The sequence below is a fragment of the Platalea leucorodia genome (assembly GCF_965183815.1).
Source record: "Platalea leucorodia genome assembly, chromosome: 5".
Taxonomy (NCBI): Eukaryota; Metazoa; Chordata; class Aves; order Pelecaniformes; family Threskiornithidae; genus Platalea; species Platalea leucorodia.
The window spans coordinates 5,131,197-5,148,325 of record NC_138827.1 but is presented as its reverse complement, the minus strand read 5'-3'; the positions used below and the strand labels follow the sequence as shown (position 1 = coordinate 5,148,325).

Below are 17,129 nucleotides of genomic sequence, written 5' to 3'. Positions count from 1 at the left end.
AAATCTCCTCATATTTCAACATGCACCATTTATCTTTCACCAACATGATTTTTTAATAATTTTTTTTAGACTCTAGGTATGCACCAAACTAAAATATAAATAAAATAAATCATAGAAGCATCATGGAAACAATAGACGAATTTAACATTGCAAAGCAAATTTTTTTAACCACACTTCTTTCAGAACAATTGGCCAACGTGTACACAAAGAGACCCAAAATGTCATCTGTAACAGGTGACCTAACAAAGCACAGAGTGCAATACATGCTGCAGAAATTTCTGAAATTCTCCATAAAATACTACCAAAAAATCTATTGAAGTAATTAAGCTTGGGGGTATGTAAGTGCCACCATCATTTCTCTATATATCTATACATCTTTTTTCTATTCTTCTTTAAGTCTACCCCATACCTCTAAAAATACCCTAAAAATAGCAATTTGGGGGAAGTTATCCATTCTGACCAGCACAACACTACCATGGAAATCTAATCTCACTTTTAATTAAAGGCAATGCCTGGAAAAAAGTCAAAACAGATAGGGTAGGGTGACAGACTCGAGGAAATCTCTCCGTCTATGAATGGTTTCTTTTTCACACAACAGACCTCCAGTGGGCACAGAGCTCATCCCCAGGAAGCATTGCTCTGCGTGCTTCAGTGCCCCAGCACAGAGAAAAAGCTCTTTCTAGCCTCCTTAGCCTGGAAACGACACTGTCTGGAGGAGCTGCTTTCAGAAGGTACCACGATGGCCTATGAACAGGACAGCACTGGCCACACACGCCTGGAAAACCAGGCCTTTCCTCAAAGAGAGAGCAAGGTTTCTGTACCCCAAGAGCAGCCGCTTTCAGCTGGCTTTTGCTGGAAGTTAGCTCTTTCATTTCAACCTCCAAGAGGAATGTGGACATCTGAAAATTTGTTTGTTTTCTGGGCTTTCCTTGGATTTAGAAACAACGCCAAGAACTCTTTTTAAGTGACTTACTTTTAAATGTCCTGGTTTCCAAATTTATTCTACACAGCTGCATTTCTTTCCTTCTGTAAGGAAGCCGTACGGATAAACCCGTGAGCTTTGCCTGCTCTTCTGCTGACAGCTCTTCTCAGCAAGAGAAAAAACACAGCTCGGTGGCACACGGTGAGCCATACAGAAACTGATTCTGCTCCAAAGTGCCCTTTCCCAACAGTATGTCCCTTGCTCTCAAAGAGTGAAGGCACCGGGACCCTCTGCTCCCCGCACTACCTTGCACTGATGGAGGAGAGGAACCGGGGGTGCTTGGCTCCCAAGGGTGCCCCCAGTTCTTCTAAAGCAGCTCCCAGCTCCCTGGCACCTCTCCGAGGCGCCTGAGCACCCACTCACCCTGAGCACCAGGCCACAGCATGGCTCCCACCTGCAGATTCTTTCCAAAGCACTTTCAGGCACTCGGACCCCAGTGCACGCAAGGATCCCAGCGTCACAGAGCGTCACAGTGCTCCTCCTGCGTCACAGAGTTAAGCGCTTACAAAACACACACAATTACGAAACAGCCGGTTCAAAAAGCTTCCCCTTCCAGCTTAGTTTGCATGACTAACCTTCCACAATTAATACTGGTATTTCAATTAACACTGAAATTCAGAGGAGTTGCAACACGCATGTGACCTGTCAACACAAAGGATTATGGTATAAACATTACGCTCTTAGAGGCCGCAGAGGAGTGGCCACATACTGCAGTGATTTGGCAGTTAATGGGGACCAGGACATTGCCCAACCATCCCCATGTCCAGTAAAAGCCTAATTATAAGGCAGGCAAAATACAACAAGGAAAATTCCTACTGCTGGTCTGTGCCTACAATTTATTTGGATTAAAACAGGGTTGAGTTTAAGCAGCAACAGCTGTTTCCAAGCAGTCTCAGCAGCGAGCACCTTTTCCCCAAACACTGTGGCTGCCCTTCCGCTCCTCTAGCGAGCGGCTTGCTGCGTCTGAAAGCAACGCTGCCCGAGCAGCACAAACCAGCCGCGCACAGCAGAGACCACAGAAAGGGGTGGGAAGGGAGCCAAGTCATCAGCAGCCTGTAAAGTATATTGATAAAGATGAGGACTTCTTACAGTCCAGTATTTTCCACTGTTCATGTAAGCTGACAGATGCACTTAAAAAATGCATTTAGGTTAGGGAATGGAGTGGATAGTGAGGTTAGGTACATGTTTCAACTGGTTTATGGTTACACTGAAGGCTATATGGTGACAGCCTGTGGCTCATTCTATCAAAAATACAGAGGAATCAAGATCCTCTGTTGCTGGAAATCCAGTATTTGCCGTGATTGATGCTGCATAAACTTCTTGCTCCCAATTGTCCAGAACAGAGTTAGCCAGCATCCTTTGCTTGTAAGCAAACACAGGAGGACATAACCAGCTGCAGCGTGTCGGCTGCCGCAGGTGACAGGGCTCACTAGGATTTGCCTAAAGGGAGAGCATGCGCAGTAATATGAGGAGAACCAGATTTCATCCCACATCTTGTCAGGAAGTATTTCAGTGGGAACAGAACACAACAGCGCCCAGCAGTAAGGTAACTTCCTCGGGACTATGCCGGGCAGCAGTCACCGAGCTGGGAATGGCACAGAGCTCTCCCGGGATCAGCACACCTCCCCTCACTCTTACAGCACAAGTCCAAGACTTCAGCCTGCTTACAAGATCTCACTTATCTAACTCTTTTGGTTTAAAGAACGGATTAGAAGAGATGGAAAACTCTCCCCAGCTCATGGCGAGCCTGGACGAGCAATGACAGGCACACATCCCCGTCTGGGAGCTCTTCCCAAGCAAGGATGAAGATGATGGTTGAAGACGATGGTGATAATTAGTGCATGCTAATCAAGTGCAAGTGTTGCCCAGTGACTTAAGTTCCTGTGCACATATATTATTGGCTAACATCATCAAGTATTTAAATGACAGTCACCTGCAATGCTGTTCACTTTGCTCTGGTTATCTCTAGTACAAACCAAAAAGTCCACAACAAGGCAGGGCTGGGAGGAAGAGGGGGGATTCTCATGAGCACCCACCATGCCCACGCTATCCCGGCTGCAGGCACAAGGCCATGAGAACAGCATGAGAAGGGCACAGAAACAGCAAGGGAAAAGTGCTGTTGCAGCGGCTCTGGGAAACTCTGCCTTACCAGCCGGGGGAGAAGGCTGTGGTGCTGCAAAGAGTGGGCCCATAGCATTGCCAAGGCAAGGCTGGGACAGACTGAGCCGTGCTCTGCACCGGAGCTGCTGTCTGTATGGCGTCAGCCCGTCCTTTGCACTGAAACCCACACCCGTGTGGTGAGTGTGGGCATCTCCAGCGCCAAGCTGCATCGTACAGTGAAGATGTAACCTTACCTGAAAGGTAAGCCCACGATAAGTCTAAAGATTGTGCGTACAGCTTCATTTCCTTGCTCATGCAAATCCGCAGGTTACACAGCACCACGATGAAGTAAGTCTGGGAGACAGACCTACACATCAGCCCTTGCATTGCCTGCACCTGAGCAGGACACAGCAGCCTCTCACCAACCCAATACGGCGGGCCCAGGTGGGAGCCACCACGGTGGGGACGAGCTGTTACACCCATCCATGTGCTGCGGGGGCAGCTGACGGCCCAGACCTGAGCCAGTCCAAGGCACAGCTGCAGAGAGATCGTGAATCATCACTCCTGGACTAGGAAGATGACGATGCTGAGCCAGCACAAGCCTGGGGTGTGACGCCCGGCGTCTTGCCTTGCTTTCAGGCTGCCAACTGCTTTCTGCACGAACTGCCAGTCTACAAACGTGGCTGCTTCTGTAGCAGCACAGTGACACTGTGTCGCAGCACTGCCCAGCTGCTGCAAAATCACTGCCAGCAACACCCACGCTGCCAGCACCAGGAGCAGAAGCACATACGCCAACTCCCAAAGCCCTGCTCCAAGCGCTCTTTCCCTGGAGCCAAGTACACAACACGTCACCTCCAGTAGCAAGTGTTGGTTTCCCCAGATATGTCAGCCTTCACATGTCCCATACAGGCTGTAATAAAGGGACAGGGAAGTGTGAAGGGAGACCACAAAAGGAATTTTGCAGTGAGGATGACTTTACTCAGTCTGACACTGGTAGCCAGGTGTGGCTGCCTAGGTCAGAGTTAAGTATAAGGTGAGTACAGAGTGGTGCTTACCCTCAATGTCTTTCCAGCGTCCTGGATGTACAGTTAAAATAAATGCCAAAGTAAAGCTTGCATAGTGGTATTTAATAACCTCCTATGAGTTTTTTTCAGGCCCTTCCTGAGCTCCTGTCATCTTTTAGCACCCACAATATCCTGTGGCAAGGAGTCCCACAGCTTAACTGTCGTGGAAAAAAAGCATCTCCTTTTAGTGGGCAGTGAGGAGTAGCCCTTTTTACAGAGAAATTAAGAAAGAGCAGTGAGATCAAAAGACAGAGCATAGCAAATAAGATACGAAAAGGAAAGAGAAGGGCATAATATGCAAGCGACCGAATGGGAAAGAAGCATTAGCTCAGAGGAGCACACCGGGAAGGGTGCAGGCTTATTCGTAAACCAAACCTTAAATTTTCCACCAGAAGTGACATAAATGGGATAGAGGGCACAAGGAGCTACAAGCTTCTTTCTGGTGTTTATCCATCCCTCCCCGTTTTAAATTTCTAAGTACCAAAGAAAAACCTTACGCCTTTTTAAAACACATCTTAGTACTTCTAAATCACTCCCCTGATTTGTCACTTGAATGGCTGCCATTACTCTTTCTTAGACAATAAACCCTACTAGTATCAAATATTTCTAAATATTTAGCTTGTCAACAAGTTAGCTGGTTTCGGCCAGAAACCAGATATTATCTATTCAATGTTTTATGGTCTCCAGCACAGAACCATTGTACTGATCACTCCAGACTCCTGCTCCCTTCATCACGCCTCCATTAGTCAAGCCTGGGAACCCTGTTCTTGGATAGCAGAGGCAACATTTAATACATCTCATTCTATTCTTGTTAAACCGACTCAATCACAGTAAACTTCCCTATTTCCCAGATGAAATATAATATATGGCTGAACAGGGAACAAGCTGTCCCTTCCAGCGCTTGCTCTCGAGCTCCGCAACTCAGCTCTTCCTTCAGTGCTTTTGCAAGTCTGAAGCTCTCCCTCTGCCATTACTTCCATGCTGGCACATCCCAAGTGAATTTATTCCAGGATTTATTTCGTTTTGGCAGAAAACATCTATACCAAAACATGAGAAATCTCTCATGTATCTTGTGTGTAAGCGTCTCAGGGCTAATCTACAAGGCAAATGGGCTTATACAGTGTCATACTATTATAAAGAGTAGTTATACATATGTAAATCCCGAGGCACTTTTGAAAAGTTCTCCCTTTTTCAGCCTCCTCTCACATCACAAAACTTCAGCCACTATTATGGGTAAGTTTGTTCATGCGCAACTTTGAGCCTTTTAAGGCTACTGAAATCCCCTGAAATATTTATGTGGCTGAAGTGTTACTCAGAACAATTAGTTCACTGTGTTTCCTCCCTAATCAACATTTTCAACAGGGGAGAACAGTTCACATTATAAAGATCTATTTATGAGGCATACAAGTATTGGCAAAGGAAAAAATAATCCTCTGAGGATATTTCATCTGCCAGCATTACAGTAAGAGGCAGATGGCAGGGTGCAGAGTCAGAAACCACTCACAAATAACCTGATCCTCACGCTGGTACCGTGAGGCACCCACAGACCCCAGACTCCGTTCTGCCAGGCCTGGCTCTATTTTCTGGCTGTCCCAATGCACAGGCCATCTCCCAGTCTCACTGCCTGACACCTCCTATACGTACTTTAAAGCATCTTAGTCTAATAACCTGAGTATATTTCAATTAGATCTCTCAGAAATCAACTAAACAAAAGGTTTGTGATTGAGATGTCATTAGGAACCTGCATCAATACCAATTAATGACCAACAGATATACAATTTACTGAAATACTTTAGGAAACAGAAAATCCTCTGCATCTGACACAAGAGTGATTTTTGTTGAGCAACAAAGAAATGCTCTTGATTTCCATTAAAGCCTCCTCCTGTCCTGTCATGTCCCACAGTTTCCTACCTGCATCCTAGTTCCCAGGCTCCAGCGGCACAACGGCTCCCTACACAAGTGGCTGCACCCACAATAGGTTTTTCTACCACAGCAAAGTCTTAAAACAACATTTCACTGGCACAAAAGGTTAGCGACTGGCCTCATCACTCCAGCAAAGACAGCTTGATGAAACGCATATTCAGCCTAAGTTAATTGACAGAGCACTCGGAGGTGTAGAAAGGCACATTCCATTAAAATCAAACAAAAGGGAACATTTTCACACACGCACACTTAAGACAGGAGATGGGATGACAGACCTAAATTTTAATGGAGAAAGTTCATATATACACGCTAACAGATCACTGGCCCATTTAACAATTGCAATTCTGTTTTTCTTTTTCGCTCCACCATATTTCTCAACCCAATTTACAGTATATCTCACCGTGCTGTACTCAAGCTTGTGCTTGTGACCCTGAGTGTCCTCATTTCCTCAGGTCTAAAGCGGAGATAACAACCTCCTTGGCAGCAGCATGGTGAGGACCAGCTGTGTCCGTACCTTTGGATACAAAACCCTGACTGAGCTGCAGAGGTTCATCAGGCTGACGATAGCAAGCCTTGGTTCCCTGCTCAAATCCAGAGTCGGTCTCACTCCAGTCTGGATCGTACCGCTGCAGAGGAACGAGACCTGGAAACAGACTTCTTGCAAACCAGGTTAATAGAGGGACATAACGCTCCCTCGCTTGCCTCTGCCAGCGGGCAACTGTGCCGTGCCTCCTCAGCCTGCGTCTCCGCTGTGGCAAGGCTTCGCTACTGCTGAGCCCTTCCCAGCACCCACCCCTCCTGCGGCCCACGTCTCTGCCCCGCAGCGGCAAGCGGAACGCAGCGCGCCCACTGCCAAGGTGCCTGTCCCAAGACCAAAAAACCTCCCTACGAGAAATTCCATTCTGCTTTTGGTGAGAAGGAGACTGAGGCGGTTTATCTTCATGCTCTGCATTCACGAATACTGTTCACAAGCAAAAGTCATACTCACACTCCACCGGGAGGCAAGTGATTCATCAACACTATAAAAGTAATGCTTAGTTCTTGACTCTCAAGCTGAAATTGTCTTAATTTGTTTAACTCAAGTCTATAGGACAAGCACTATGTAAATATACATATTGCACAAATCTGTTTTTTCTTATGTAACCAAACTACTTGCAAAACAGAGACTGCATAAGCAAACACACAACCAAACCACTTGCAAAACAGAAAATGTTGCCATTTTACCTTATGTCTCGTTAGACCTCTCCTCAGCTCAGCCTTGGCAGCACAACTATCCCCACTGTGAGCTGCTGCTTTAGGTAGATCTGTGTGGTCTGCTGCACCGAGAAACAGGTAGTCCCTATCCAGTGTAACCAAATCCATGATTGCGTGAACAGCAATAGAGCCAAAGCACACACCCACAGCTCGCAGCCTCCAGAACCGCTTCAGGGACAGCAGCCACTTCAGTAAACACCCTGAGCCCTCTGGAAACTACACATTATACAAATCCTCCATCGCATCCCCTTGGCCTGTTTTCCAGCTTGGAAAACATCACTGATAATACCCTTTAGGCTTCCAGGAAAAAAATTCTTTTTAGTCTCAAAAATGGCTTACAATACCAGCAAGCCGACTGTAGGCAATGCATCGCTCTTAGCCAACTCATGAGAAAATGGACCTACAGGGAGTTTGATTGCTTTCCCCAGCTACCACGGCTGCACAAACTTGTCTTTCTTGCTCAGCACATCCACTCTCTGCGTTCAGAGCCAGTTAAATGGCAAAAGGAGTCATATTGTGTTTTACCGCTTGCAAAACCGCAGCGGCAGCACAGGCACGTGTGCGAGGCTGGATTTTGTGCCTACTTACACATCAACAAAACTATTTACCACGCTGTGATTTTGAGAGCCGTGGCTCCAGCAATGTGCTGGAAGTGTACGGAGCAGGACAGAGTTGTCCAGAATCACAGATGCTGTCGCTATTATTTATGTCTACTGTGTTAATGCTCAAAAGCCAACACAGACCAAAGCAAGGGAACAGGTGACATATACTTTTCAGGGAAGGTAAAAATCAACTGTTATAGTTGAAAAAAAGCAGATGAATCTTAAGGCATGTATGTTCCTCAGGTATAAAACTAAAAATCAATATAGAAGCACATGTTTAATAGAAAATTGTACTAAGCATTGTATTACAGCAGTCACTACCCCAAAGAGCTGTATCTACTTCAACTGCAAGTGCAGAGGGAATAGGACACACAAGCAGCGCAAACACTGCACACAGCAATGGCGGTGAGTGCCTTTATGAAAGATAATTTTGATTCGATTTACCTGTTTGGCCATGTGCTAACAGTTACATGACCTTAAGAAGTTAACATCTTCCAGATTTCCTCACTGGGAGCTGATAGCAGCCTCCCACGTGCACGTAGCCACACACCAGCAGCACAATGGGGTAACCAGACCTACTAGCTAGCGCCAGGGCTCCTGCACCAAGCCTGGTGGAAGGAGCCAAGAAAACGGCCAAACCTAGAAAACCATATGTGAGGGCAGGGTGCAGGCAAGCAGGAGGGGCACTGACAGCCAGCTGGCAGTCTTGACAGGGACAGATGAAACCCAAAAGCAAGCTGGGCTTCTGCCTGCCACGCACACCCAGAGCGCAGGTCAAGCAGCCCAGCTGGGAACAAGCCCCGCACACACACCACGGGACGCGCCAAGGATGGAGATGCATATTCAGCGCACCCCCTCACACAGGGCTCTCTGGGAAGCGTTTTCCTATATCCAAGATTTGCAGCCCAACACCCTACCCTGCGAGCTGGGACGTACCGCCTCTCCTGCCAAAAGCAGGCAGGAGTCACGCCTGCAGCCGAGAGGAACGGGCTGCTGGGGTGCTCTTTCTGACAGCAGCCCCATGCACACAGCACTGGGGTGCAGTCCTTCCCGCGAGGGTTTAACACAGCGCATAAAGGGCCTGTACAGGAGTGACACAAAGCTGAAACAGGCTCACAACCATGAGAGATTCAAGATCAGCGAGAAAACGGAGGCAGGGAAATGTGTAACAGTGCCTTTGTTATTTTTATCTAGGCCAATGTTTTGCATGGAACATGGTGTTACACACGTAAGAAACCTCAGGCGAGCTTGCACGTCCGCCTGCCTCAGAAGCAGGCCGTAAGTCCAGAACAAGTCATGTCATGGCACTGGGAAACCAGGTGCATGCGCCTCTGGTGGGTTCACCCTGCTCTTGGTGGCCAGGAGACGCGAGGCTGCACGGCTCCGCATCGGTGGGGTACCAGAGAGAGAGTTCATCCTCAGGATCTGTGCCAGGGAAGGGGCAGCACTGCAGCCCAGCCACACTAAAACGTTTAAGAACAAATTCGATTAGGATCCCAGACCTCAGTGACAGCAGCTTACTGAGTGTCCAGCAAAAACACTTTTCTCCCCACAGGGCTGTGATAAATACCAAAACAGCTCTGCACTACCTTTGTTTCTTATTTTATTCCTCTAGGAAGATTTTCAGGAGCGGTTTGTCTTCATAAAAAGCCTGAGGGATGGAAGGGTGGGAAAGGTCAGCCTGTGAAAAACTGACAGTGCAGGCAGCAGTATGATGACACCGTGACCCTGGGAGGCTGCCGGCAGTGCCTGTGCAGCAGCTCTGCCAGATTCAGCCTGGCCTGGCTCCAGCAGTGAGTTTCTTTCTGAAGTCCCTGCTACTGTGGGTAAAAAACACTGCAGTGCATCTTGTCCCCAGGGAGAGAGGCCTTCCTTGCCTAAACCTGGTGCTGGAGAAAAGTAAAAATAAAATTTTAAAAAATAATATATCAGAAGACAGTAGAGCTGCACACATTATATATATATAAAGATACATTTTCTCCTCTAGAACCTGTGTTCTAAACATCAGTGACAGTAATTTTTAGGACTCTGCCAGAGTTCCTGGGATAGGGAAAAGCAGCCTTTCTGCATGGAAACAAAGTGCATGTTTATTCAGAAACCGAGACTTGTGTAAGATCACTTTTCAGACACACTTTCCGTAACACCATACAGCAGAAAGTGAATACAAATATTCACTCTATTTACTCTCTCCCCTACCAGTAAAATGAAAAACCCACCACGTGAAATACCTTTAAATACTTCAAGAACTCCTTCTACCAGTCTCCATCACAAAAAGGCTCTATGAAAAGGCTATCGCCACATTTCATAATCCCCATTGCTAGATTTTCTCCAAATATTGGAGGAGCCAGAGTCACAATCTACACAGCCGAGTACATTCTGCCTTTCCTGGCTGCTGTCAGCAGAGCTCCTGGTCTGGACATGTCACTGCACAACAGGCACTGCCTTGCTGAGCTGGGTGGAAAAATCCAAATCATTTATTTACACCTCAGTAACAGGTGCAAATTTTGTAAACAGGAAATTTTTTTACCTTTGGCAGTTTCATTTACCCTTTTAAGTAATTGTCAAGAAGTTGCAATCATGACCCTGGTTTACTTTAATCAAGTAACTGACGTAACTGAAAACAGGCAAATGCCTTTGACCAGCCTTCTGAAATCATACCCCGAAGAGAAAGCCACAAAACAATAATCACTGAGAAGGCAGGAGCTCATAAAACAATATAGTCCGTATCGCCACAGTGCCTTGGTCAACCTGACTGGCGGCACAATGTAAACAAACCAAACATTAAACAAGTACTGACATGAAAAGAAAATTCCTCCCCAATGAGACAGGCAAGATTAAATGTTTATTTCCTGGACACAGACTACTCTTTGTCTGGGCAGTCTCTTGAATAGCAAGTAGCAAAGAATTTGAAAGCTTGGGAAAAGCTCCGCTCCTGGAAAAGCACCGCTCCTGGAAAAGCCTTAAGATGCAGAGTTGTGCCTGAAGGAAAGCAGCGTGACTCCCCGTGGCAGAGCTGCCACGACAGAATACACCATCCTTCCCAGCCTGCCCAAAACCAGCACTGGGAAGGCAAGGTGAACCTCAGATGCTGGGTTGGCTACAAACCTCCCTACTCCTTATCCCAACAGTCAACTGCATAAACAGCCTTTTGGAAGCAGAGGTTCACACTCCGATTCTCAGAAATACATTTTTTTTTTTTTTTTTTTTTTTTACTGTTAGTCACCAAAAAGCTGCAATTTCAGCAGGCAGCTGTGCCTCCACACCAACTGGCAGTCTGTCCTCCGTCACGGGACACGCACACCACTGCTGATGTGACATGCAGCACGCTACACACGGCTGAGCAAGACAGAGACCCACTGCTACAGGCTCTGACAGCGCAGCGTGGGAGCGCTCCTCACGCTGGCCACGCTCCGCTGGTGTCTCATGGCTGCAGCACCATCAATGCTCAACCCACCTTGGCTTCCCACCCCAGTTTTGCAGCAGTCCCCAGTGCGTTAGCTCACAAGCTCCCACTCAAAGTAGCACCAACGCGCACCTTGCTTTCCTTCTTGGGATCAGCCTTAGCTCTTAATGCTCTGCCACTTCGAAGTCATATGCTGCTCATGAGGCATGGCAAAGGACCAGAGTGGTTTAATATTCACGAGAAACTATCAGGTCAAGGTTCTCCGTTTTCCTTTGTCCCGCACAAAGCGGTCTGTGATCAGATCAGGCACAGAGCCATCGGGGTAAAGAACACGGCTGTGCGACATGGCGCCCACAGGCTTACTTGCTTTTTCCAGAAAACTGTAATAGAGCCCTTCCCTGCAGCGCTGCTCTCAGTGGAAAACCACCCAGGGATTTAACTGCAGGTTATTTTGTTTTCTCTGTGCCTTTATCCCTCCACTATCTGATCACCTTTCAAAGGGAGGCGGCAGCTCAACCCCAAGTTTACCTTCCCAGACCCCGTTGCTAGGCGAAACGTGTGGTCACAGGGCACCAAACAGAATTATGACCCCAACAGCCCAGCAAAAACCCAAAGGCCAAATTCACATTTGCTGTCCTTGAAACACCCTAGTATTTAAACATCTGTCGAGCCTTCACCCTATCTCCAGCTCCTCCCTGAAGAAATGCAGAATTTGAGGCAAGTGTTAGATTAGTCTGCAGAGCCTAACACTCACACCGTGGATAATGGGTCAAAAATTTAATGTTAATTTCCTTTAGACTACTATTCAGTTTCCAAATTGCATTAATAATGCAGCAACCTCTTAATGCGAGTGTCATTACCCCGAAGATACTCAATCGTTATTTAAAAAGGATTTCTTAGGTTACTTCATTATTTAGCCATATTTTAAACTGACCCAATGAAAAAAGCAGGTGTGCAACAGCAAGTAACCAGGAAACCTCTGAAATCAGTCAGTAATATTGTAGCATTGGAGGAAGCACTCAAAGGAAACCTGATTTCACTGAAGCAGGAGGGGGTTCTCCAGGCTGTTGAAGCCCTGTCCATTAGTGCGAGGTCAGGCTCGCAGGGCAGAGCCCTCGCCCCATTTAGCCATAAGCCCTACGGCCAAGCCTGAGAAGATAGGACTTGACTTGCATGGTATTTTACAGCTTCCCTGGGGGAGAACGAACAACAGAAGCACCACTTTAATGTGCTCCACACGCCCCAAAAATGACAGAAACGGAAGCTAAGTGTCTTTCTGCACCAGGCAGTGACAAAGAAAGCGTCGGTTCGGTTCGCCTCCCAGACGCACCTCGCAGCTGCCACCGAGGCGGGGACGGTGCTCTGAGGTGCCACCTCATGACAGAGCGGTTCCCATCCCTGCATCTTCTGTTTCTTAATGTCTTTTTTTCTTAGTGACTGGCTGAGGGCAAAAAAGCGAAGTCTGCCTCCACAGCAATCTTGCTTGCGCCTGTTTACAAAAACCAAGAGGCAGCTGTTTATTCTCAGAAAGGGGAGACTGTGCAAGAGGCAATGCTGCAACAGGGAGAGTTCAACGCCGCGGGTGCAGCGGTCTTTGTTAGCTGCACAGACACCATTCATTGCATCGTTCAGTGCTCTTCCCGATAACATGGGTTGTATCACACAAGCTATATCCACACACATCATGAAAAAGGAGAACAGGCACAAAGAAAAATCCTGAAACTGCTACCTAGCTAGCAGAGGTCGGCTCAGAGGAACAAAATTACAGAACCGAAAGAGCAGAGAGCAGCGCAAGGCTACGGCTGCTTCCCCCGGGCTCCGAGTTACCCCCTGCAGCCCCCAGGGACCATCCGGGCAGGCAGCGATGAACGGAAATGAGCTGAGATCAGCGCGGGAGGCAGAGGAAATGAAGATTACCGTCTGTCCAGGGGGCTGCCTTGGACACGAGGAAAAGGCAATATGAGACTGAGACAGAAGGAAGCAAAACAACCGTCTCTACCCTGCCCTGAGAGAAAAGAGAGAGCGGTTAGTCAGATGAATGCTTTCTATTTTTCATTTTATCTGCGCTACGCCGGGGAGTGACACTTCATGCAAACCCAAATCACCACTCTGCATCGCTTGTTTCTCTACAGTGTTTCAGTTGTTTCTTTTTGTTTAGTTCTCCACATCAACCTGTTGCAAAAAGCAGAATTTGAGTTTTGTTTTTTTAAAACTGTTGTGCAGAAAAAAAACCCAAACATGCCATTTCATTCCTTTTTTCCTCCTCAAAGATTGCCACCCCTCTGCTGTGCAGAGCGCTGCTCCCAGCCCCGCTGCCTGCCGGCCCCGGGAGGAGGAGGCTCCCAGCCCCAGGGAAGGGATGTGATCCCCACTGCCACCAACTCGCTCCCCTCCCCTGCTCCAAGGTGGATGTTGATGGGTTCGGCACTTTTCAAACTCAATTCCTCTCCTTAGTCTCTGTCAAAAACCTTCCAGATGAGGGGCAGATTAACCATCAGCTCTCACCACCAACATCCAGAATATTTATCAACATATACTTGAACAGTTACAATCTCATTAAATTTTGCTAACGATGATCCTCAACAGGCTTCTTCCAAGTTCCAAGCAGTTGCTATCAAGCCCTGCTGAGTCTACCCCATGGGCAGTGATCCAAAAGCGGTTCCTGATAGAAACTTGAGACAAAACCAGCCAGAAAGGTGAAATCAGCAACAGCTTTCACCCTGAAGCCACCCTAGCCACAACCAGCAGGCCCCAGCTGCTTCTGCACCCCACAGCCCACTCATGGTGAAATGGAAGCAGGATTTCTTTACTTCTGCCACCGCCAGGCTTAGCACCAAGAACAACCTGGCCCATTGCCTGCTGGTCCCGTCACCTAGAAATAACCCCCTAAACCCCATTTCATCCAAAGAACTACATTGCGTGTAGTGTAATACCAAAACGGTCTGGCAGCTTGCCGTCTGGGAGCTTCACTAGCAGTAGATACATTCATATTCATGGTGCGTTTAATTCTTCAAGTGTATATAAAGACTGGATTCACCAAAAGTACACTACTACCCAAAAAGCAAGAGGCATAAGAGAAGACAGAAGTGAGCATTACCTGGCCTTATCGGGCTACTTTCAAATTACTTGTATGCAAATATTTCTGTGCTTACATGCATGCAAGTAAAGGAGGGGATGCTGCCGGTCAAAATATTTCCAACCATGGGCAAACCACAGTGACAGAAGCTCAGGGCAGTGGAGAGGGTAGCTGTAGCCAGAAGCAAGTGCCCAGGACATGGGGGGACGGAGAGGCAGCACAGCCACACGGTTGGTCTTGTCACACGTGGGTGTCACGACGCACACAGGGCTGTGGGATGAGCTCCAGCCTCAGCTTTGCCCCTGCAAAGGGCCACTCACAAGAACCATGTCCTCCCTCCTTTTACACCCCCACGTAGCATGTGAAAATATACCCCGTGCCAGAGAACAGTCACATCTTTCCTACATTTTCTTTGGCGCACACAATTTTCTTCTGTAAACACACAAAGTCATCATATATGCATACGTGCATATATGAAAAAAAAATCCTTACTACGTGTTAGTTAAGCCTCTTTAGATTTAAGAAGATACTAAGCTGCATTTATGAAAGTGCAAGCCCTCTGCAGCTACGTTCACAGGACTTGCTATTTTCCATTATTAGTAATCAACAGAAGGAAACAAAATACATTTGCCAAATATAATAATATTTGTAATATAATTAAAAAGTAACATCATAATCAGAAGGTGAAGGTTAAGAACAGCAGCCCAAAAAAACCCTCTCAACCTCACAAAAAATAATGATCAGGAAGGTCACGTCAAACCAGCCTTAAAATTTTCTCCAGACTCTCCAAGGAATCAAATGTGTCACCACAGAAGGTTTTGCAAACATTTCTCAGAAGTAGCTCTGCAGTTCCAGCAAAAACAGTGTCAGAAAAGAACTTGAAATCCCCTCCCTGAAAGCCAAATTCAGAGGCACAGATCCAAAATTAAGCTCCGAGGCTTCTCTACAAGGGCAAGTGACACGCATACACCTCCGACATGCAAGAACACGAAATAAGGGTTGGTTTCCCCAGTTTTAACGAATAGAGGTGCTGACTGTAAGAGCGAACCGTTCATGCCAGAGCAACACACTCTCTAGCAAGACTCTGTAAGAAGTTTTGAAGTATCCCCCTAAGCAACCAGTGCTGTTAGACCTTGTTCTTCCTAGTGGGAGAAAGCTCCGATTTCGCATGCTTTGTCTTTCCCGTGATTTATAAAAAAGGCAATTCTGAGCGTAACAATGACACACCCCCAGTTCCTACGTGCAAGAAAAAGCACAAATAAGTGTTTAAAAAAAAAAGAAAAAAGGGGAAAGAAAGCAAACTAGCCGTAGTATCTTAAGCGAAATAAATCCACCGATGAGGCGAGCGCGGCGCACCGCCCGCAGGCAGAACCGGCCCGGCCCCGCTCCCCCGCCAGGTGCTTCAGCCCCGGGAAGGGCTGCCCGAGGCGGCAGCTCCGGACAGCACCTTCCCCCCTCGCCCCCCGGTTCGCCCCTCGCTCGGGAAACACCACAAACAGCAACAAAAAACCGAAGAAGCCCCCCCAAGCCCCCCTCACCTCGGGGAGAAGGCGCGGCGGCCGCGGCGGGCCGGGCTGGCGGGCGGCGCTGGCGCTGGCGCGGCGCGGGCCGCGCTATGAGGCGGCTGAGGCGGGAGGGCCGGGCCGCCCCGCTCCGCCCCGGCCGCCGCCTCCCCGGGCCGCCCCGCCGGCCTGCCCCGGGCCCGGGAGGCTCGGGAAGCACAGCCGCAAGTCGGCGTCCTCAGGTGCGCCTTGCCGGCCTGAGAGCTTTGCTTTTTTACCTTTTATTGCCGCGGGCCGCGCCATTCCGCCGGCGGGGGGCACGCAGCCGGGGCGCCCGGCCGCAGCGGCGGGCTTGTCCCCGGGTGGCCGCCACGGGGACCCCCACGCTCGGCCCCGAGCCCGTTTGTCAAAAAGCAGAAGTACACCAGTGAAGTGAAAACGCTGCGAAAGGAGGGATGACATGGCCGGAGAGCTCAGTAAAACCCGCTGAAGTTGCAGAATAATAATCCTGGTACGTTTTCCCGAATTTTGCAAGGAGGAAGGACGAGGAACCGAGCTGCGGTGCAAGCTGATGGGAAAGACCACGCGTGTGCTCCGTAGTAGCATGGTTTGCATGTGTTTGGCATCTCCTGCGTGAACCAGAGCTGCCACAACAGGGCCCGAAGTGGAAGGTGCAGCAGGACAACTGATGAGGCAGCGCAGGAGAGCGACGAGGGGAAACTCTCAGTTAATTGCCGCGGACTTTACTAGGAACACAAGGGTGACGGGAAGATGTTAGGGCAGAGAGAGCTGTCTTCACCCAGTGTTCAGTCACCAGAGTTTTAGCAATGCTTTCATTCGTGCACAATTTTCCTAGCTGATAATAAGCCACAGTATTTTAGGACATGGTTTTAAAAAGATAGCTTAGGCACTGAATTCTTTCTGGCTCTTTTCCACTTATAGGCACCAGACCCAGCACGTCCTCCTATCATTACGCAGGTAAGATTTATAGGAGATAGAAGTATACGCTCCTTTAGCCAAGCAGAATCACATAAGAAACAGAAGTAAAACTCCACAAACAGATTTGAGCAGGGCTTTTTTTCACGAGGAAAAATAAACAGAAGCCCTATAAATACAGCGTTTGATCTAAGACAGGGGATCTAGAAGAGGTCGCACAATATGAAGCAACCAGCTTCACATATCAACCACACGGTCGTCTTCCAAAGTGTCTCACTTCTCTGTCT

At 48.1% G+C, this 17,129-nt stretch overlaps 1 protein-coding gene across 1 annotated transcript in view; it reads right to left on the bottom strand.

The window, feature by feature from the left end:
- CARHSP1 (calcium regulated heat stable protein 1) overlaps positions 1-16,019 on the bottom strand; it is a 39,319-nt gene extending 23,300 nt beyond the window's left edge. Inside the window, exon 1 of the mRNA XM_082312140.1 lies at positions 15,943-16,019. The gene's annotated coding sequence lies outside the window, so the exon portion shown is untranslated. The remainder of the gene's footprint in view (positions 1-15,942) is intronic.
- Between the last annotated feature and the right edge of the window lie 1,110 nt (positions 16,020-17,129).